This window comes from Triturus cristatus, chromosome 8 (genome assembly GCF_964204655.1).
Source record: "Triturus cristatus chromosome 8, aTriCri1.1, whole genome shotgun sequence".
NCBI classification, from domain to species: domain Eukaryota; kingdom Metazoa; phylum Chordata; class Amphibia; order Caudata; family Salamandridae; genus Triturus; species Triturus cristatus.
Window position 1 is genome coordinate 192,214,034 of NC_140591.1, and position 23,709 is coordinate 192,237,742.

Consider the following 23,709-nt stretch of genomic DNA (forward strand, 5'->3'; position numbering starts at 1 on the left):
TCTCAGAAGCTCTCCGCCAGATCTCGACCTCAACATGGAGGGGTGGGAGGGGGGGAAGGCGCCCCCGTTCGGCCCACCGCGACCACCAAAATCTGCCTCTTCGAGCCCCGCCGCAGCCAGCAAGCCACAATAGGCTCAAGTCCAGGGTCGATCGCCACACCGGGTCGTTTCCTCCCGCAAATCCGTACACAAAAGCGCGGGGGGTGGGGAGGGGCCTGCACCCCGCACAGCGTCCCGTGCTATCTCCTAGTCCTCCACTTCTCGCAGCAGCTCCACCTGCAGGGCCCACCAGCCTCGTGGTGCGCCCCGGGCTGTCGTGGATTGCACACCCAATACCTCGCTCCACCGCTGCACAGCTCAGCGCCCGCTCCAACTTCAGACGGCGATATCTTCCGCACCTCTGATCGCACAGGCTTCCAACTTCCATCAGGCAACCTCCACAGCAGCAGCAGCAGACAAATGCGGCTTTCGCCGGAGGATCGGTAGATTTAGGAGGATAAATGAAGGATTATTCTTCCAGGCAGCAGGAGCCTCACATCAGTGCGGCCATTCTGCTTGTGCGCCCTCTAGCGCCCCCCAACTGCTCTGAATAGTTTTATTAATAACTCTATGAGACATACTCTACATAATCTCATGGTTGTAGGTGATTTTAATGTTCATCCCTGCGGCAATCCCTTAGCTACAAGTATTTCTGAGTTGTGCTGTCCAAGAACTCAAGGCTTCCATTTTGAGCATTCAATTGAAGGGGAGTTGTTAAATGATATGATTAATGACCTCGATATGACATCAACCATGGCTCTGACGGACCCAAATATACGTTTTGTGGTGCCTACTTTTAAGGGCCATGGGAAGGGGACTTTTATTGACTTTGTGCTGATTACATCCTTTATGCAAAACTTTGTACACTTCTTCCAAATTGTCGAGAGTGAACATAGTAATCATAACCCACTCTTACTTTACTTAACTAGTCCCTGGGTAACGAAATTAGGATCAAACCCCAAACGGGGTATTCTCAGCATGGCTGATGGGAAGCGAAGACTAAGATGGTCTCAAGTAATCCCGGAACTGTTCTACAATGATATAAAATCTGTATGAGCAGATGAAATAGTCATCTGCACACAGGGGGGACATAAACATACAAAGGTTCTAGTGGCTTTCCAGACTGTCATAGATAAGGTTACTGACTTGTTGACAGTACCAGCCAAGAAACAGATAAAAGTGGGCCCAAAATGGTTTGATCAGCAGTGTTCAAAAACAGCAGGAAGTTTGAGGGTTGCTCTTGCTTCTAGACCCAGAGTGCAAGCTGACGTAACAACTTGTCGTAGGGATTATAAAATAGCATTAGCTACACGTAAGGAAGTTTTAAGGGATGAGGCCTGGAATGAGTTATTGGACCCTGAAACACTCAAGGACAGCTCAAAGTTCTGGGGTATATTAAAAAAAACATTTCTTGCACAGGAGATAGGAGCAGGTCTTCAATGTTATATAATGAAGGAGGAATGGGAGGCCCATTTTGAGCAGATGTATGCCTGCCCCTATGAAGAGGATGATAGAGTTGTATTTGGTTTTAACATTAAGAAGCTCAGGTTTGGGAGGGGTGAAATAATGGAAGGTATTGTAGGCTTAACAGCCGGTAAAGCTCCGGGTAAAGATCCCTCCCGATCTATTCAAGACTGACCCCTCTTTCTGGGCACCAATTTTGGAATCGGTTTTTAACGCCGCAGTTCAACTAGGTTGCCCTCAGTCTTGGGGGACTTCAACTATAATATCTGTCTTTAAAAAAGGGGATACAAGCAGTCCACACTGCTACAGACCTATTTCACTCCTAGACTCCGTGGTGAAAGTAATGGGTAGGGTCCTCCTGCAAAAGGCTCACCTCTTGGGTAGAGGACAATAATATCATGTCCGACTCCCAGTATGGGTTTTGTAGAGGCCGATCCACGACCACTCAATGTCTGAACTTATACTTTATTTTAAGTAAATATACAGTGGTTTATAAGGGGACTGTCCATCTATTCTTCATGGACTTGTCCTCAGCTTTTGACTGTGTGAACAGGAAGAAGCTCTGGCACTCCATGAGGGCAAAGGGGGTTGATGGAGGCATCGTGGAGTTTTTAGAAGATCTACATAGATCCACGAGAGCAAATGTTAGATTTTCTCAGGATCTGAGCGTGACGAAGGACTTCAAAATCAAAAGGGGAGTCCGACAAGGTTGTATACTGGCCCCCTTTTTGTTTAATTTTTATATTAATGACTTAGATCGTTTTTTACAGGAAGTAGGGGCCGATTGTCCCAGAGTGGGGCGCCGGGGTATCCCGGTCCTACTATATGCGGACGATGCGGTCCTTATATCTAGGACTGAAAGAGGTCTCCAAGCACTCTTAACTGCTTTTAAATCTTTTATGTCAGACAGGGATCTCACAATAAATAACTCCAAATCATTCATTATGCAGGTAGGCCAAACCCCAAAAAAGAATTTTCAATTTAATGTGGGCAATGAAAAGATTCCCATCTCTAGCACGTTCTCCTATCTCGGTGTCCTTTTTGACAACAAATTGAACTGGGGCCCGTACATTCTGAAAAAGAAAGGGGACTTTACTAGGGTGAACGCAGCTATCTTTAATTTTGCCTCAAAACTGGGGAAAAAGCCTACTGGTGCAATGTTGCAATTATATAATGCCAAATCAGTGGCTATGGCATCTTTTGGAAGTGAAATTTGGGGGTATAGCTCGGGTGAGCGGTTACAGATTGTGAAGAATACTTTCCTGAAACGCTTACTGTGTCTCCCACAAGGTACATCTAATTTAGCTGTTCATGAGGAGTTGGGGGTACAGTATATCAATGATATTTTTTCCCTGCGACCATTGATTTACTGGTTAAAACTATGGTTAAACCCAGATATCCCCCTAACGCACATGATCTTAAAAGATTGCTTGTCTATGGATAACTCATCTGCTGCACCCTGGCTGAAATATATCAGGAAAGGTTTTTTAAGCTTAGGGCGGGGTGAGCTATTCGAAACTACCGAATGTATTATTAAGGGGCATGTGGAGGCAACAAAAACAGCCTTCATGATGGACAGGAAAATGATGAGGAAAGCTAAGGAGGCACAGAAATCAAGCGTCAGGACTTTTCTTATGTTAAAAACAACTCCACACACTGAGCCTTACCTAATGGGATCTCTGTCTTCTCATGAGAAATTTTTATTAACTAGATTTCGGATGAATTTATTTAATCATTTGCTTGTCAGACCATATATTTCGTTTTTTAATAAAGAAGCAGCATCCTGCGGCTGCGACGGAAAGTCTCCGCAGGACATGCTGCATTTGATGTTTTTATGTAAATTTTACGAATTTCCCCGCAAACGCTATCTGGTCCCGCTTTTAAAGAAACTTGAGTTTTATCAGATCAGACCTGCCATGATGTATTTACAACTACTATGTAGTGATAGTATTCTTTTTGTATTAGAGTTTTTAAAGTCGGCTGATAAATATAGAAAATGCCTGGATTTATAAGTATGTATCGCCTAAAATTCCTGCTAACTCAGCACTGATGTATCCTAATGATGAACTTATTCCCAATATTTACTCTTATTGTGTCGTACTTGTGTGTACTTTTATGGTTTGTTTTAACAAAACTGAAATAAAGTTTTTTATTGATTGATTGATTGATTGATAAGGCACGACAGAGCAATGCCTTAATCTCTCCTTAATTATTAACAAATACATGAAGGCCAGGAGGGGTTCAATCCACTTGGCCGTCATGGATTTATCCAGTGCCTTTGATACAGTTAATTGGGATAAATTGTGGGCCATGATGAAAGGCATGGGCGTAGAAGAAGCATTGGTATCCCTCCTCTGCAGGTTACACCTTAACACCTCAGTCGCCATAAGATACGGCACCCAAGGGGAAAAACTGAGCTGATTGCCCCAATAGAGGGCGTTTGTCAAGGGTGTATCTTAGCCCCCTTCTTATTTTTAATATATACTAATGGTGTGGAGGCCATTTTATTAAGTAGGGAGCTTGAGTCTCCTAAAATTGGTAGCATTCTGTTCCCTTACTAGCTTATACAGACGACACAGTGTTAATGGCAACGACAGCTAATACCCTTCAGAAATCCCTCGATATTTTTACTGATTTGATGTCCTCACTTGACCTAAAAGTTAACTTGACTAAATCATATATAATGGCATGCGGCCCTAAGACTACAAAAACCAAGAACTTTGTCATGGGGGGCAAGAAAACAGAAAAAGTAGACAATTTCTTGTACTTGGGGAATTTATATAATAACCAGTTGAACTGGGAACCACTTGTCACAGCAAGTGCCCATCTTACAGACAGATGCAAAAACAACAATTGATGGACAGAATGCAGAACAATGTCATACATTCACCCCAGTACAGAGATCTGGGCCTAAATCCATCGTTTTTTTGCTCACCATGCCATTCCAGTTTGAACCCAGCCATATGCAAATCAGTCTTGACCCTGTGCCCCATGGGAACAGTCCAGCCCGAACTGCCAAGCCAGGTCCTCCCTGGACTGGAAACAAGCATCCTAGGACCGGTTTCGGGCTTTCAGCCCTCGTCAGCCAGGATAGCCTGATTCCAGTGGCATGGAGAGCAAGGGACTCACGTCTGAGCATACCCTTCCCACTCGGGGTGACAAATGCAAAAACAACAATTGATGGACAGAATGCAGAACAATGTCATACATTCACCCCAGTACAGAGATCTGGGCCTAAATCCATCGTTTTTTTGCTCACCATGCCATTCCAGTTTGAACCCAGCCATATGCAAATCAGTCTTGACCCTGTGCCCCATGGGAACAGTCCAGCCCGAACTGCCAAGCCAGGTCCTCCCTGGACTGGAAACAAGCATCCTAGGACCGGTTTCGGGCTTTCAGCCCTCGTCAGCCAGGATAGCCTGATTCCAGTGGCATGGAGAGCAAGGGACTCACGTCTGAGCATACCCTTCCCACTCGGGGTGACAAATGCAAAAACAACAATTGATGGACAGAATGCAGAACAATGTCATACATTCACCCCAGTACAGAGATCTGGGCCTAAATCCATCGTTTTTTTGCTCACCATGCCATTCCAGTTTGAACCCAGCCATATGCAAATCAGTCTTGACCCTGTGCCCCATGGGAACAGTCCAGCCCGAACTGCCAAGCCAGGTCCTCCCTGGACTGGAAACAAGCATCCTAGGACCGGTTTCGGGCTTTCAGCCCTCGTCAGCCAGGATAGCCTGATTCCAGTGGCATGGAGAGCAAGGGACTCACGTCTGAGCATACCCTTCCCACTCGGGGTGACAAATGCAAAAACATCAATTGATGGACAGAATGCAGAACAATGTCATACATTCACCCCAGTACAGAGATCTGGGCCTAAATCCATCGTTTTTTTGCTCACCATGCCATTCCAGTTTGAACCCAGCCATATGCAAATCAGTCTTGACCCTGTGCCCCATGGGAACAGTCCAGTCCGAACTACCAAGCCAGGTCCTCCCTGGACTGGAAACAAGCATCCTAGGACCGGTTTCGGGCTTTCAGCCCTCGTCAGCCAGGATAGCCTGATTCCAGTGGCATGGAGAGCAAGGGACTCACGTCTGAGCATACCCTTCCCACTCGGGGTGACAAATGCAAAAACAACAATTGATGGACAGAATGCAGAACAGTGTCATACATTCACCCCAGTACAGAGATCTGGGCCTAAATCCATCGTTTTTTGCTCACCATGCCATTCCAGTTTGAACCCAGCCATATGCAAATCAGTCTTGACCCTGTGCCCCATGGGAACAGTCCAGCCCGAACTGCCAAGCCAGGTCCTCCCTGGACTGGAAACAAGCATCCTAAGACCGGTTCCAGGCTTTCAGCCCTCGTCAGCCAGGATAGCCTGATTCCAGTGGCATGGAGAGCAAGGGACTCACGTCTGAGCATACCCTTCCCACTCGGGGTGACAAATGCAAAAACAACAATTGATGGACAGAATGCAGAACAATGTCATACATTCACCCCAGTACAGAGATCTGGGCCTAAATCCATCGTTTTTTTGCTCACCATGCCATTCCAGTTTGAACCCAGCCATATGCAAATCAGTCTTGACCCTGTGCCCCATGGGAGCAGTCCAGCCCGAACTGCCAAGCCAGGTCCTCCCTGGACTGGAAACAAGCATCCTAGGACCGGTTTCGGGCTTTCAGCCCTCGTCAGCCAGGATAGCCTGATTCCAGTGGCATGACTTAGATAGTTTTTTGCAGGAAGTAGGGGCTGATTGTCCCAGAGTGGGGCGCCGGGGTATCCCGGTCCTACTATATGCAGACGATGCGGTCCTTATATCTAGGACTGAAAGAGGTCTCCAAGCACTCTTAACTGCTTTTAAATCTTTTATGTCAGACAGGGATCTCACAATAAATAACTCCAAATCATTCATTATGCAGGTAGGCCAAACCCCAAAAAAGAATTTTCAATTTAATGTGGGCAATGAAAAGATTCCCATCTCTAGCACGTTCTCCTATCTCGGTGTCCTTTTTGACAACAAATTGAACTGGGGCCCGTACATTCTGAAAAAGAAAGGGGACTTTACTAGGGTGAACGCAGCTATCTTTAATTTTGCCTCAAAACTGGGGAAAAAGCCTACTGGTGCAATGTTGCAATTATATAATGCCAAATCAGTGGCTATGGCATCTTTTGGAAGTGAAATTTGGGGGTATAGCTCGGGTGAGCGGTTACAGATTGTGAAGAATACTTTCCTGAAACGCTTACTGTGTCTCCCACAAGGTACATCTAATTTAGCTGTTCATGAGGAGTTGGGGGTACAGTATATCAATGATATTTTTTCCCTGCGACCATTGATTTGCTGGTTAAAACTATGGTTAAACCCAGATATCCCCCTAACGCACATGATCTTAAAAGATTGCTTGTCTATGGATAACTCATCTGCTGCACCCTGGCTGAAATATATCAGGAAAGGTTTTTTAAGCTTAGGGCGGGGTGAGCTATTCGAAACTACCGAATGTATTATTAAGGGGGATGTGGAGGCAACAAAAACAGCCTTCATGATGGACAGGAAAATGATGAGGAAAGCTAAGGAGGCACAGAAATCAAGCGTCAGGACTTTTCTTATGTTAAAAACAACTCCACACACTGAGCCTTACCTAATGGGATCTCTGTCTTCTCATGAGAAATTTTTATTAACTAGATTTCGGATGAATTTATTTCATCATTTGCTTGTCAGACCATATATTTCGTTTTTTAATAAAGAAGCAGCATCCTGCGGCTGCGACGGAAAGTCTCCGCAGGACATGCTGCATTTGATGTTTTTATGTAAATTTTACGAATTTCCCCGCAAACGCTATCTGGTCCCGCTTTTAAAGTAACTTGATTTTTATCAGATCAGACCTGCCATGATGTATTTACAACTACTATGTAGTGATAGTATTCTTTTTGTATTAGAGTTTTTAAAGTCGGCTGATAAATATAGAAAATGCCTGGATTTATAAGTATGTATCGCCTAAAATCCCTGCTAACTCAGCACTGATGTATCCTAATGATGAACTTATTCCCAATATTTACTCTTATTGTGTCGTACTTGTGTGTACTTTTATGGTTTGTTTTAACAAAACTGAAATAAAGTTTTTTATTGATTGATTGATTGATTGATAAGGCACGACAGAGCAATGCCTTAATCTCTCCTTAATTATTAACAAATACATGAAGGCCAGGAGGGGTTCAATCCACTTGGCCGTCATGGATTTATCCAGTGCCTTTGATACAGTTAATTGGGATAAATTGTGGGCCATGATGAAAGGCATGGGCGTAGAAGAAGCATTGGTATCCCTCCTCTGCAGGTTACACCTTAACACCTCAGTCGCCATAAGATACGGCACCCAAGGGGAAAAACTGAGCTGATTGCCCCAATAGAGGGCGTTTGTCAAGGGTGTATCTTAGCCCCCTTCTTATTTTTAATATATACTAATGGTGTGGAGGCCATTTTACTAAGTAGGGAGCTTGAGTCTCCTAAAATTGGTAGCATTCTGTTCCCTTACTAGCTTATACAGACGACACAGTGTTAATGGCAACGACAGCTAATACCCTTCAGAAATCCCTCAATATTTTTACTGATTTGATGTCCTCACTTGACCTAAAAGTTAACTTGACTAAATCATATATAATGGCATGCGGCCCTAAGACTACAAAAACCAAGAACTTTGTCATGGGGGGCAAGAAAACAGAAAAAGTAGACAATTTCTTGTACTTGGGGAATTTATATAATAACCAGTTGAACTGGGAACCACTTGTCACAGCAAGTGCCCATCTTACAGACAGATGCAAAAACAACAATTGATGGACAGAATGCAGAACAATGTCATACATTCACCCCAGTACAGAGATCTGGGCCTAAATCCATCGTTTTTTTGCTCACCATGCCATTCCAGTTTGAACCCAGCCATATGCAAATCAGTCTTGACCCTGTGCCCCATGGGAACAGTCCAGCCCGAACTGCCAAGCCAGGTCCTCCCTGGACTGGAAACAAGCATCCTAGGACCGGTTTCGGGCTTTCAGCCCTCGTCAGCCAGGATAGCCTGATTCCAGTGGCATGGAGAGCAAGGGACTCACGTCTGAGCATACCCTTCCCACTCGGGGTGACAAATGCAAAAACAACAATTGATGGACAGAATGCAGAACAATGTCATACATTCACCCCAGTACAGAGATCTGGGCCTAAATCCATCGTTTTTTTGCTCACCATGCCATTCCAGTTTGAACCCAGCCATATGCAAATCAGTCTTGACCCTGTGCCCCATGGGAACAGTCCAGCCCGAACTGCCAAGCCAGGTCCTCCCTGGACTGGAAACAAGTATCCTAGGACCGGTTTCGGGCTTTCAGCCCTCGTCAGCCAGGATAGCCTGATTCCAGTGGCATGGAGAGCAAGGGACTCACGTCTGAGCATACCCTTCCCACTCGGGGTGACAAATGCAAAAACAACAATTGATGGACAGAATGCAGAACAATGTCATACATTCACCCCAGTACAGAGATCTGGGCCTAAATCCATCGTTTTTTTGCTCACCATGCCATTCCAGTTTGAACCCAGCCATATGCAAATCAGTCTTGACCCTGTGCCCCATGGGAACAGTCCAGCCCGAACTGCCAAGCCAGGTCCTCCCTGGACTGGAAACAAGCATCCAAGGACCGGTTTCGGGCTTTCAGCCCTCGTCAGCCAGTATAGCCTGATTCCAGTGGCATGGAGAGCAAGGGACTCACGTCTGAGCATACCCTTCCCACTCGGGGTGACAAATGCAAAAACAACAATTGATGGACAGAATGCAGAACAATGTCATACATTCACCCCAGTACAGAGATCTGGGCCTAAATCCATCGTTTTTTGCTCACCATGCCATTCCAGTTTGAACCCAGCCATATGCAAATCAGTCTTGACCCTGTGCCCCATGGGAACAGTCCAGCCCGAACTGCCAAGCCAGGTCCTCCCTGGACTGGAAACAAGCATCCTAGGACCGGTTCCGGGCTTTCAGCCCTCGTCAGCCAGGATAGCCTGATTCCAGTGGCATGGAGAGCAAAGGACTCACGTCTGAGCATACCCTTCCCACTCGGGGTGACAAATGCAAAAACAACAATTGATGGACAGAATGCAGAACAATGTCATACATTCACCCCAGTACAGAGATCTGGGCCTAAATCCATCGTTTTTTTGCTCACCATGCCATTCCAGTTTGAACCCAGCCATATGCAAATCAGTCTTGACCCTGTGCCCCATGGGAACAGTCCAGCCCGAACTGCCAAGCCAGGTCCTCCCTGGACTGGAAACAAGCATCCTAGGACCGGTTTCGGGCTTTCAGCCCTCGTCAGCCAGGATAGCCTGATTCCAGTGGCATGGAGAGCAAGGGACTCACGTCTGAGCATACCCTTCCCACTCGGGGTGACAAATGCAAAAACAACAATTGATGGACAGAATGCAGAACAATGTCATACATTCACCCCAGTACAGAGATCTGGGCCTAAATCCATCGTTTTTTTGCTCACCATGCCATTCCAGTTTGAACCCAGCCATATGCAAATCAGTCTTGACCCTGTGCCCCATGGGAACAGTCCAGCCCGAACTGCCAAGCCAGGTCCTCCCTGGACTGGAAACAAGCATCCAAGGACCGGTTTCGGGCTTTCAGCCCTCGTCAGCCAGTATAGCCTGATTCCAGTGGCATGGAGAGCAAGGGACTCACGTCTGAGCATACCCTTCCCACTCGGGGTGACAAATGCAAAAACAACAATTGATGGACAGAATGCAGAACAATGTCATACATTCACCCCAGTACAGAGATCTGGGCCTAAATCCATCGTTTTTTGCTCACCATGCCATTCCAGTTTGAACCCAGCCATATGCAAATCAGTCTTGACCCTGTGCCCCATGGGAACAGTCCAGCCCGAACTGCCAAGCCAGGTCCTCCCTGGACTGGAAACAAGCATCCTAGGACCGGTTCCGGGCTTTCAGCCCTCGTCAGCCAGGATAGCCTGATTCCAGTGGCATGGAGAGCAAAGGACTCACGTCTGAGCATACCCTTCCCACTCGGGGTGACAAATGCAAAAACAACAATTGATGGACAGAATGCAGAACAATGTCATACATTCACCCCAGTACAGAGATCTGGGCCTAAATCCATCGTTTTTTTGCTCACCATGCCATTCCAGTTTGAACCCAGCCATATGCAAATCAGTCTTGACCCTGTGCCCCATGGGAACAGTCCAGCCCGAACTGCCAAGCCAGGTCCTCCCTGGACTGGAAACAAGCATCCTAGGACCGGTTTCGGGCTTTCAGCCCTCGTCAGCCAGGATAGCCTGATTCCAGTGGCATGGAGAGCAAGAGACTCACGTCTGAGCATACCCTTCCCACTCGGGGTGACAAATGCAAAAACAACAATTGATGGACAGAATGCAGAACAATGTCATACATTCACCCCAGTACAGAGATCTGGGCCTAAATCCATCGTTTTTTTGCTCACCATGCCATTCCAGTTTGAACCCAGCCATATGCAAATCAGTCTTGACCCTGTGCCCCATGGGAACAGTCCAGCCCGAACTGCCAAGCCAGGTCCTCCCTGGACTGGAAACAAGCATCCTAGGACCGGTTTCGGGCTTTCAGCCCTCGTCAGCCAGGATAGCCTGATTCCAGTGGCATGGAGAGCAAGGGACTCACGTCTGAGCATACCCTTCCCACTCGGGGTGACAAATGCAAAAACAACAATTGATGGACAGAATGCAGAACAATGTCATACATTCACCCCAGTACAGAGATCTGGGCCTAAATCCATCGTTTTTTTGCTCACCATGCCATTCCAGTTTGAACCCAGCCATATGCAAATCAGTCTTGACCCTGTGCCCCATGGGAACAGTCCAGCCCGAACTGCCAAGCCAGGTCCTCCCTGGACTGGAAACAAGCATCCTAGGACCGGTTTCGGGCTTTCAGCCCTCGTCAGCCAGGATAGCCTGATTCCAGTGGCATGGAGAGCAAGGTACTCACGTCTGAGCATACCCTTCCCACTCGGGGTGACAAATGCAAAAACAACAATTGATGGACAGAATGCAGAACAATGTCATACATTCACCCCAGTACAGAGATCTGGGCCTAAATCCATCGTTTTTTTGCTCACCATGCCATTCCAGTTTGAACCCAGCCATATGCAAATCAGTCTTGACCCTGTGCCCGATGGGAACAGTCCAGCCCGAACTGCCAAGCCAGGTCCTCCCTGGACTGGAAACAAGCATCCTAGGACCGGTTTCGGGCTTTCAGCCCTCGTCAGCCAGGATAGCCTGATTCCAGTGGCATGGAGAGCAAGGGACTCACGTCTGAGCATACCCTTCCCACTCGGGGTGACAAATGCAAAAACAACAATTGATGGACAGAATGCAAAACAATGTCATACATTCACCCCAGTACAGAGATCTGGGCCTAAATCCATTGTTTTTTTGCTCACCATGCCATTCCAGTTTGAACCCAGCCATATGCAAATCAGTCTTGACCCTGTGCCCGATGGATTTAACCCAGATCTCTTGACTGGGGGAGAATGTATGCATTGTCAGCATTCCGTCCATCATTTGTTTGTTGTAACGCTTTTCGCCCTAAGTGGGATGGGTATTCCCAGACGTGGGACCCGTGCTCACTACGCCACTGGAGTTAAGCTATCCTGACTGATGACGGCTGATAGCCAGAAACCGGTCCTAGGATGCTTGATTCCGGTCCAGGGAAGACATGGCTTGGCAGTTCGGGCTGGACTGTTCCCATGAGGCACAGGGTCAAGACTGATTTGCATATGGCCATGTCTAAACTGGGGTGGTGTAGTGGGCAAAAGAACGATGGATTTAACCCAGATCTCTTGACTGGGGGAGAATGTATGCATTGTCAGCATTCCGTCCATGATTTGTTTGTTGTAACGCTTTTCGCCCTAAGTGGGATGGGTATTCCCAGACGTGGGACCCGTGCTCACTACGCCACTGGAGTTAAGCTATCCTGGCTGATGACGGCTGATAGCCAGAAACCGGTCCTAGGATGCTTGATTCCGGTCCAGGGAAGACATGGCTTGGCAGTTCGGGCTGGACTGTTCCCATGAGGCACAGGGTCAAGACTGATTTGCATATGGCCATGTCTAAACTGGGGTGGTGTAGTGGGCAAAAGAACGATGGATTTAACCCAGATCTCTTGACTGGGGGAGAATGTATGCATTGTCAGCATTCCGTCCATCATTTGTTTGTTGTAACGCTTTTCGCCATAAGTGGGATGGGTATTCCCAGACGTGGGACCCGTGCTCACTACGCCACTGGAGTTAAGCTATCCTGGCTGATGACGGCTGATAGCCAGAAACCGGTCCTAGGATGCTTGATTCCGGTCCAGGGAAGACATGGCTTGGCAGTTCGGGCTGGACTGTTCCCATGAGGCACAGGGTCAAGACTGATTTGCATATGGCCATGTCTAAACTGGGATGGTGTAGTGGGCAAAAGAACGATGGATTTAACCCAGATCTCTTGACTGGGGGAGAATGTATGCATTGTCAGCATTCCATCCATCATTTGTTTGTTGTAACATCTTACAGACAGGGCAGTGTATGGGCTATTTAGTTTTGCACATAGATTGTGCCACAAGCCAGTGAGGGAATTAATTACTTTATATAAACCAAAATGTCTTTCTATTGCAACATATGGGGCAGGGGTGTGGGGACACCATAAAAGCCTCCAGCTACGAACACAGGAAAATAAATTTACCAAAATGTTATTGAAGACCCCGAATATTGCCCCCAACCACCTATGTCATAAGGAACTGGGTCTAGAGTATGTAGAGGATCGCATATCTAGTGCTCCCTTGTGTCTATGGGCAAAAATCTGGCTCTCAGAAGAGTTAATGTTTTCACGTGAAGTAATCACAGATTGCCAAAATTTGGCTAATGCCCTAAAAATACCACGAGTTTGCTTTGTGAGGGACCCTTATCATGATGATAGGACTGGGGCACTTTTATGACAACCTGGGAAATATTCCATCAAATGCTAAAGCCATTATTAAAGAGGAGTTCTTTTCTAAGGCCAATTTGCGCTATCTTGATCAAGAGGAGGTGGGCCCACTACAGCTGCCCTTTGCCCCGTTGCAATACTATTTAACTTTTACAACTGATTTGCAGACCAGATTTTATTTAACTAGATTCTGTTTATGCACTGTGCACTTGTTATTGGCATTTCCATGTCAAAGAGGGGGGGCTGATAAGCTCACACCTTGTCCGTATGACAACTTTACGAGCCAAAGCACTATGCACTTTATTCTATTCTGCACTTTACATAAAACGGTAAGGAGTACATTTTAGTCCCATTATTAAGGAAAATCCGCCCCTGCACATATGTTCATGGTTTTAACTTTTTGCACTCACTGGCTGCCCCTTATATTTGTATTGCAGAAGCCAATTACATAGAAGTTTCTTTGGCTATCAGAAAACGCTATGAGTAAGTGCTCCTGTATAATGAATGGTTTTTACCGTACGTTGCCTTAAAATGATTATTATAGATTTAGAATTTTATTTCTTATGAATTTTTTATGACCCATAGATTACCATGTTGTTCCAATTTAATTACTTTATGTATAGAATTTGTATGTCTCTGGTATTTTATGAATTCTTCTTTTAATGTATTGTTTGTAATTGTTTTATATATTGTGATAATTTTACTGTAAACTTTTATGGTTCAGATGAACCGAATAAAGTTTTTCTTGACTTGACTATAACAATGTAAAAATATTGAATTTAGTGGTCACAGTGTTCTTAAGAAAGTGTAACTGAATTTCCTTTTTTTGCTATCTATTTCAATGCATGGCGATGTTGAAGTTTTAAACCATAAGTAATATATACATTTGTTAAGCATACCTAAAGTATATCTATATATTTTTAAACCATAAGTAGTATATATCTCTGTACAAAGAAATGCTCATATCTAAATACATGCATACAATCAAATTATACATATTTACATGCACAGGCATATGTTGTACATTTGTGTTTGAGTGTGGTGGTCATGTAGGAAACACCCAGCTCTTGAGTAGTCTTCTGAAGATAAGATAGTTGTGGCTGGTATGTTTGGTGGTAACGATTTCCATAGTTTGGCTGCTTGAATGGAGAAAGATGCACCAACCATGGATTTTTTCTTGCATGCTGGGGTGTTGAGGCGAGCGGACAATCTGGAGTTGTATGTATTTGGTGATTTTATTTGTGATAAAAAGTGGTCCGGTTCCATGTACTGATTTGTGGGTGAGACTAAGCAGCTTGAAAGTGGATCTTCTGGCAACCAATAACGAATGTAGTTTTGATGCGATCATCTGTCACTGCTGTCAATCATCTGCTTTAAAAAATATATATATATTAATTGGGTTTACATACAACAACTGCAACCAACTATGCCTTCCGTATTTACATTTCTAATGGTCATTCAATAGAGTGGTACATATACATTGTACTAATTTCCACAATAATCGGACGGGCTTGTTATTGTTGGCATAATGTCTGCTGTCAATCTCCCACCTTAATGGAAAACACACTTGAAAGGCCTGGGCGAACATGATGCTGCCCTTTTAAGCGTGTGAAAAATGGAGGGAAGAAACACAGAGTGGCGCAGCGCAGTGCTAATTGAGAAACGGCTGCAAAAGCGCTTTCTTTACATCTCAGCACTATGCTGATTTCGCTAATAGTGTAAGATTTCAAACAAATTCCTTTTAGTATCAGAAACATTTTTACTGTAAATAAGAGACGCAGCAATAAACAGCATCTGACTGAAACCCACACACAAGCAACAGTGTTTCCAGCGGTAGACTGAACACCTGGCCCAGGGCCTCCAGGGTCTAGGTCTGGACTCGGACAGCCTTTCATCCTCACCAGATCGATATAAAGGTCCGTATCAGTTTTTCTAACCGTCTGTGCACAGTGAACACATATCATCAAACGTCCCAATGGAAAGCCAGACCTTTACCCGTTTGATTTTGCTACGCTGCTGACTGTACAGACATTTCGAAGAAATTCTCGTGCACTTGTGAACCTGTTGCTGTCTCAGTTTCCCAGGACCTGTAAATATTTTCGCATACAAGAATGCCAGTGGTGTAGCAGCTTGATCAGTTGGGGGGTTGAGGTGGGGGGAGGGATGGAATGGCTGTGGTAGTAGAGCTGACTCCGCCGCAGGGGCGGCTCCTCCATATGGGCGAAGGAGCGTTGCCTCACCGCTTTCTTGCAGTGCGAGAAGCAGAAACGTAAAATGGTATTTTAACCGTCATGAGCCACGGGCGCAGTGTGCTCATGATGGAGTGGTTCCGTCATGCTGCGGCCGTTGGCGGCCGCTCCACCCACGCGGCTCTGATTCCCCGCCTGTGCGGGCTATTAGCGCGAGTGGGCAGAGTCGTGACGGAACCACTCCGTCATGAGCACAGCGCGCCCGTGGCTCATGACGGAGTGGTTCCGTCACGAGCATGGCGGCGCCGCGCTGCCCCCAAACCCCCCCAGCGCCGCGGCAAAATTCATGCCGCGGCGAAGGGGTTAAATACTATTTTATGTTTCTGCTTCTCGCACTGCGAGAAAGCCGAATGGTATGCCTGGTTGGGGGCGGGCGGGTGGATTGGTCTGCTGGAGTCCAGGGGAGGAGTGGCTTGCCCACACTCTGAGTGCGCTGACTTTTTGGTCTGCCCCAGGGCGGACCAAACCAATCATACACACTCTGCATTTTCTCTATGTAGGCTGCCTACATAGAGAAAATGGCCTCCCCATAGACGCCTGTGGGGTCGGCATCCCAGCCAATCACAACGCTACCGTTGTGATTGGCTTAGGGGAGGGGACGGAGGCTGCCTGCGGCTGCTTCTTGTTGTAGGACGATGCAGACCAACGACGGGCCGGCAGAGGTAAGTTAATGAAACTTTTTTTTCCATTAATTAAACGTCCCCCGTGCACCCCCTGCACACCCACCCGCGAGTCATACCGGCCGCGACTGGGGCTGAGTGAGTCTGAGATTTCCCAACAGTAGCCCAAGTAAGGCCCTGGTTTACTATTATTTAGCACAATGCTAAGCAGCAAGTCGCGCTGAAAACAACCGCAGCAATCAAAAATAGATTTTGCGGTGACACCCTTACACGAGCACCGCACAAAATGGCTTTTAAGCATGGAACTACGGGTATCCATGTAGAAGTAGCACAAATGGGAAAAAACACAAACACAAATTCAATTTCACACAAAGCCATATGTACTAAAATACTGTGACATGGCTTTGCACGATATCCTAGCGCCAAATGAAAAGAAACCAGGCGCTTTCAAGGGGAAGAGTTATTCCCAGTTTTATCACTTTTAATTTCCACAAACGTACATGTATTGTGCAACTTACTTTAGAACGGTTGTCATTGTGTAGAATTTGTACAGGAAGGTGCCCCTAGAGTACACATTTCACCCAGAAAAGCAAGGGTTTGGCTTTCAGCCAATGCTTAATGCTTAGCATCCTGCAAAGTATTTTTAGCACTGGTCATGGCTCTTTGTAAATGTGGAGCGGGTCTTTTTTCCGGAGATAAAGTAGTTATGAAGTTGGAGGGGTAGAAGTTTGGGGAGATTTAGTGAAGGAAAAGTGATCTTTTACAGGGTAAACAAGAGTCTTGAGGACTTTCAGTCTGTCCACCCATTAGAGTTTCTTCATGTCGCACAAAAAACAGGAACATCCCACTAATTACATAGCAGAGGAGAAGGGGTAGGGGCAACCAGACCACGGCCGTCTGCCCACAAACCCCCAACCTCAACGCTGACCTTCTCCACACAATTCTACATGACTTTGCAGGAAGATGTTGCTGGAGCAGGCCACCCAAGAGTTGGTGGTGATTTGCCACTTTGTCCCTCAGCAAGGTTCAGGAGATCCCCAGATTCCCCTCATCGTCCTGCACATGATTCCCAAGGGATGGAGGAAAATGCTATTGTCACTCCACCAACCCAAGGAATCATGGGAATCCATTGGATCACCTTCCTTGGGATGTGCACAAAACCTCTGTGAAAATAGGAATCCTGCGGATACAGTGGGCATGCACGGTGTCCGCAAAGCATCAGAGCCTCTAGGAGTGCCAAGACTCTTCTTCTGAAACCACAACGATTTGCCAAGAAAAAAACCTACAACCGATCCTTCTCTGGTATGGCTCCTAGGATCTGGAACGCGTTGCCCATTGAAACAAGAATTAACCCCTCCTCTGCCTCCTTCAAAAAAGAAGTGAAAGCGATCCTCATGGCGAAATTCACGTGAATTTACTGACTTATTACTGTATTTTATTCCTAGTTCTGTTTTTATGCTCCATTCTGTCTTCTCTCTGTGATCGTTAGCTGCTTTGTTACTTTTATGAGTATTGTACATTTTGACTCACTTATATCTTTGTTTGCTATGTTTACTCCTTGTTTTCTACATCTTACTTGTAAAGCGCTCTGATACTATATATACTAGATTCTCATTTTATTTGGGGGGAGGATGTGCTTGTATACCCCAGGGAGGGTGATTCTATGGGTTACAAAGGTTCCTTCAAACCAGGACAGGGAGGAATCCCTGGAATAGCCCAAAGCCTAAATGGTCCCAAGAGTCCTGAAAGGAACTTTTCACCAGGAAGGGGCACGTAAGAGCAGCTAAGCAGGAAGAACGTCTTACACTGCCATGCTGATGTCTACCAACCTACTGTTCCGCCGCCACAGTCTACTTGCCCCTGTAATAGAGATCAGTTGCATATAATAGCCAACGCAAGGCAATGGTGGAGATTAACACAGAGCAGAGGCAGGGACTCTGCTCAGGTCTACAGGAAGGTATTTGTTTTATCTCCAGGTTACACTCTCCAGTTGAAATTAGATAGTCCAAAAGATTGTGAAACATGCTTGTGGGTGTCTGTGTGTGTGAGGGGGTGCACAAGCAACTTTATTAAGGTCATTTGGTCTTATTGAAAGCAGATTTGCAAAAACAGAATGTGTGTTACAGGGCATAATTGCCATACGTTTCGTCAACACTCACAAGCGAACATGTTTGTTAGTGTTCACAATTTCCTCTCCAACTCGCTTACCATCCCGAAAATAGGTTGGAGACTTACTCCTGCCACTGGCAAGAGTAAATCCCTTCCCTCGTTTGAAAGGGTAAGAGAACACTCAAGACCTACATGACAAAATATTTCCCTGATGAAAACTAAGTGTATTTGCACTTCCTGTGAAGTAAAAACATATGTACTTATACTTGTGTGTGCAAAAATATAATTCAGAAAGGTTTTCCAGGACTGGGGCATGTTTCATGGTGTAACCAAAAACACTTTTATGACTTGGAGAAATAAATAAACCTACTTTATCTACATCCATGTGAGGTTGTAAATCTTAAAGCAGCTTTATTCATTTTCTTAGAGACAGACCCAACATAAGGAGCTGGTGGTGAGGAGCTGCATGTTTGGACAAGAGGCCTAGCAGGTGTTAATGTACATTGTTTCATTTGTAACCTTTATTTATACATTTGGGTCAGAATAAAGAAAACAGAAAATACACTAACTGAAATGGCAACAAAGTAGGAGTAAAGGTAGGGTTGTGCAGTATACGGACGAATAACAGCGACACCGTCATTCAGGGTACAGCCATCAATATCAGGTGAACCGGGGCAAGTCATCGAGGCAAACTGAACAAATGAAAAACGGGGGAGGGGGAGGGACATAGAGGTAGACTCACTGATCACCCCTCTGTGTTGCACTGATTTTCCATTCCCCTCACCCCTGTGTGGCACTGATTTCCCCTATCCCTCTCGCCTTTCTGCATGTCACTGGTTTTCCCTGTCAGTCTTGCCTCTCTGCATACCACTTACTTTGATCCCTGATTTTCCCTGACCCCCGTCCTTCTGTGAGTCACTGATTTTCGATGCCCTCATCGCCCCGTATGTGTTTTTTCATCCCCGGTCTCTATGTGGTTTTTCTCTCTACCTAATTATGGCAGGCACTGTCCTACGAATAACTTTATGGCACCGGGCGCTGCCTGTGCCTGGCACCGAGTTCCCACGGCAGTGGAGGCGCCGCTGGCCAATGGGATCCCAGCCCGGACCGGTCCTTGTCTCTGAAGCGCCACTTCCGCCCGGGGAGGCAGTGGGGGTCGAGGCGCTGCACGACTACAGGAGAGTTACAGGCATGCCAGGTGGCAGAGCTCGGTGCAGGTGAGGCACAGGGCACAAGTATCACCGTCTGTCCTGTTCACAGGGTGATTGACCCTGGGAGGCACTGCTTCCAGCGCAGGCACCCATGGCAGACATGGGTGTTGTGCAGCGAGCAACCATACACATCGCCGGGGCTCTTAGAAGCGTTGAGTAGTGGCAGAGACTGCTTTGTGACCTCAGCATTACTGGACACAACTTAGCCGCAAATCTCTGAAAGGGCGCTACATGCTATCCATAGTGTCCTGTGTGTGACCCCACCCGTGGCTCATCCCGTGCACAGTGTAACACTGGCTCCCTAGCATCATATGCTGATGATACTCAAATCATTGTATCAGTGGTAAAGGGTGAAAGCGGGGTTGAGGATACATTTGGCGAGTGTCTGAGTGCAGTGACTAACTGAATGACTAGTCACTGCTTAAAGCTGAATTCTACGAAAACTGAGGTTATTCCGTTTGGTAATGACCCAGCAATCTGGTCTCCCCCTCCCCCCCCCGCCCCCCCCACACTGGTGGCCATCGGATCTAGGTCAGGCACCCGTCCCAATCTCTAAAGTTAAAAACTTCAGGTTTTCACTGGATAGTGATTTGAATTTTAAAAATCTAATGAATCTAACTAACTCCTCATCTTTTCACTGGCTCAGAATGAGCAAGAAAATTGAGAACTTTTTGCCAGCTGATCTATTGAAATCAGTAGTCATAGCCTTAGTGCTCTCATGATTAGACTACTGCACTAGTCTCTACATGAGCCATGCTAAAGGCTCACTTAGAAAACTACAGACAATCCAAAATGCTGCTGCCCGTTTTCTTCTCAAAATTCCGAAATTTCAATCAGCTAAAGCTGCCATTAGACAACTGCACTGGCTGCCGGTCCACCACCCCATCTCCTTCAAGGCTCTTTGCCTAGCGTAAGTCAATCTATGGAAATGCACCTGCATACTTGAAGGCTAATTTGACATGGTGTACCCCTGGCCGATGTCTTCGGTCAAGCACAGCTAACTTACTGAAGGTGTCTTCCTTTAGGTGGGCCTCCTGGGGAGGCAGAAGCTTTTTTAGAACCACAGCTTTACTGTGGAACCGCCTGCCTCCTGAACTTAAAGTTGCACCCACACTTTTGACGTTTAGGAAGAACCTTAAAACCTGGTTGTTCAACCAGTGATCTCTAAGGACCTTCATCTGCTTTTTCTTAACTGCTCAGCGCCAAAACGCCTCCAGGTATTCGTGCACTTTATAATATTTTTCATTTATTCATGTCTAACAACAAGCTGCAGGGATAGGATGACCACATTACACTAACTTCTTTGTTCCACGATTGTAGGGGAGTTCTCCAGTTCCAGGAGGCCCCCATGATGGTAGGCTCATGGGACTGAAGATCGGGGGAAAACACAGTGGTTAACAAAATGTGGAAGATGCTGCTAATGGGCATGCACAGTCAAGAAAAAGTTTAAGTTGCCATAACTGGTCTGTGGAGAAGAGGGCTAGAGAGAGAATAAAAATATTGAGAAGTATATAAGAAATAGCAAAGAAGATAGAGAGAAGTTCTTGAAAAGGAAAGAAGATTGGTAGAAAAAAAGGAGAGTAAATAGAATAAGCAAGAGAGAAAGCAGAAGAAATAGGAACAGGAATATAGATGCAGCAGCAAACAAAGGGTTGAGAGAGGCATTGAGGGCAGAGATTAGGAGATAGGGAGGCAATAGAGAAAGTAAGAGAAAGCATAAGGAAGCAAAAGGAGAGCTAAATACACATAGAGAAAAGGTGATGGAGATTTTAAGTTGTATTTATAACTTATCATGGTTTGACCAATGTGCCTGGCTCAATGTGATTTCAATGCACAATGCTGCATGTTATTTGTCTTAGCGTAAGATCCAAAAATTACCCCGCATAGTGGTCTTTAAAGTCCTAATAAGGTCTAATCATGGTTACTTGACTAACACTGCAGTTTGCAAATTGCCAAACAATGGTATTCCCTTGTTATTAAGCTACTATATACTCTTGATGAGAGTGAAGTACTGACACCTTCTCTTTTAATGCGGATCAGCCATGTCTATATTTGCTTGTATAGTTGCTGGAAAGTACAATCTACTTACTAAGAAGTCCAAGTTCTATTATGGAGATGTTTTGCCTTTCTAGGGTAGATTGAAATAAGGCAGCCTATTAACTGTTTCATAACATGAAGTTTAACTTTTATGCGCTTCTGTAGCAATGCCAAAGAAACCCTCTAAGTAAATATTTTCAGTTTCTAGTATACAAGGCAGGACTCCATGCTTTGTACATTCACCACTCTGAAAAGCATAAGCTTGTCCAAGCAATGTTAGCACAGAGAGGATACCACCTTGAGGATTCTATGCAAGAAGACTACAGTATGTGAAAGAGTCGAGCATGTCCATAATTCCGGAAGTGGAGGACTCTGTAGCTTCCAAATGGGAGGTACCATGTAAGCAGTATCAAAGAGAGGTGTTATCACAAAAGCAGGATTTGAAATGCAAACCATGACCCACCCGGAACACTTTTTGCAGACCCTCCCTGTAACTATGAGGGGTGTATGCCAGTGTCGAAGTCTGCTTCTAGTCCATGCTGTTTTGAATGTGCTTTTGATCAAATGTAATTGAATGATCCATCTTTGGCACAACCTTGTAGTGAAATTAAATATGGAAACTTCCCAACTTTCCCTGTAAACTGACCTCTAAATTCGATTTAGTTTTCACCATTGTTGCAGCCCTGAAATGTTTAAACACACAATTAATTTCCCAAAATGTTCATAATGGATATGTTCCAGGCTCTAGGTAGTTATTTCAAATTAGTGATGAGTTAAATTAAAACCTCACTTACAAAGGTGAGCGGAATTAGGAAACTTCACACTTTATGAAGCAGATAAAATTTGCTAACTTTGTGATGTAATGTTTATCCTTTCAGACCTTCCAGTTGTCATGATTTCTTGATGCACAATGTCCCATGTAGGATATCCACCAGTTAAAAAAAAACACCTGAGGTAAGACGTGCGGGAGGAAGGGCTCTGAGATGAGGCCAGCTTATTTATTATTTTAAATAAGAACCTCATAAACTTTGCGTATTTTCTAAACTTTTCAAGCTTTGTGAAGTGCAAAGTTGTGAGCCAGCCTGCCTTAAAGCTTTAGCCTCCTCTACTTTAAATCCCAGCTAGTTGATGGGATTTAAAGTTGGGTTGCGGAAAGGTGATTGACGTGCACTCTAAATATCGAAACTTGAATATCAATAGTACAGAATATCAAATCCAAAATATCAACAGGTAAGTGAGTATAGATTTTTTTATACCTTCTCCACACATACATACCTACAAAATATATATATACCTTCAAAGTATGAAGATGTGGCGTTCGGAATAGAAAATAGTACATCTATACTTCCATATATGCACTTACCTTTCGATACTCTGACCACGATATTCTTGTAATAATGTATTCTAGGTGTTGATATTTAGTAGTACAACCAGTATTTGGAAAATAATTCACTTATAGTCCACAGCATTAATGTTTGGTCATAGCTGAGGAGCATACCCCCCTAAAAATATACCTCTGGCTATGGGCCTGACAGTTAGCGGCATTGGGTGTATATAGCCCTACGTAAAAGAAGAGAGAAATGACCCCACAAACTCTTTCATATGTTGCTATATTATCATTAAGTTTGTAGGTAGATTGTTCATTGACCACTTATCTATGCAAGTCTTTAAGCCATTCATGACCTGTAGCGGTCAGGGGTTGTCTCCAATGACAGAGAATAAAAACTTTCACCACTGCCAGTAAGTCGGGCAACCACCAGTGAGTATGAGAGTGTAAGTCAGGTATATCATCCGCGGGACCCAAAGGACCCCAGAGACAGTGAGTCAGTTGTCTGAACTTCCAGTGGTCAGTACCCAGAATTCTGAATTTGTCCCAGAGTGATTGAAAGGATTTTAAGGCACCGTAGTGAAACAACTGGCCAACATGTTGGATCCCTATGTGAACCCAATTTGCCCTGTAAAACGGCTTATTTGCGA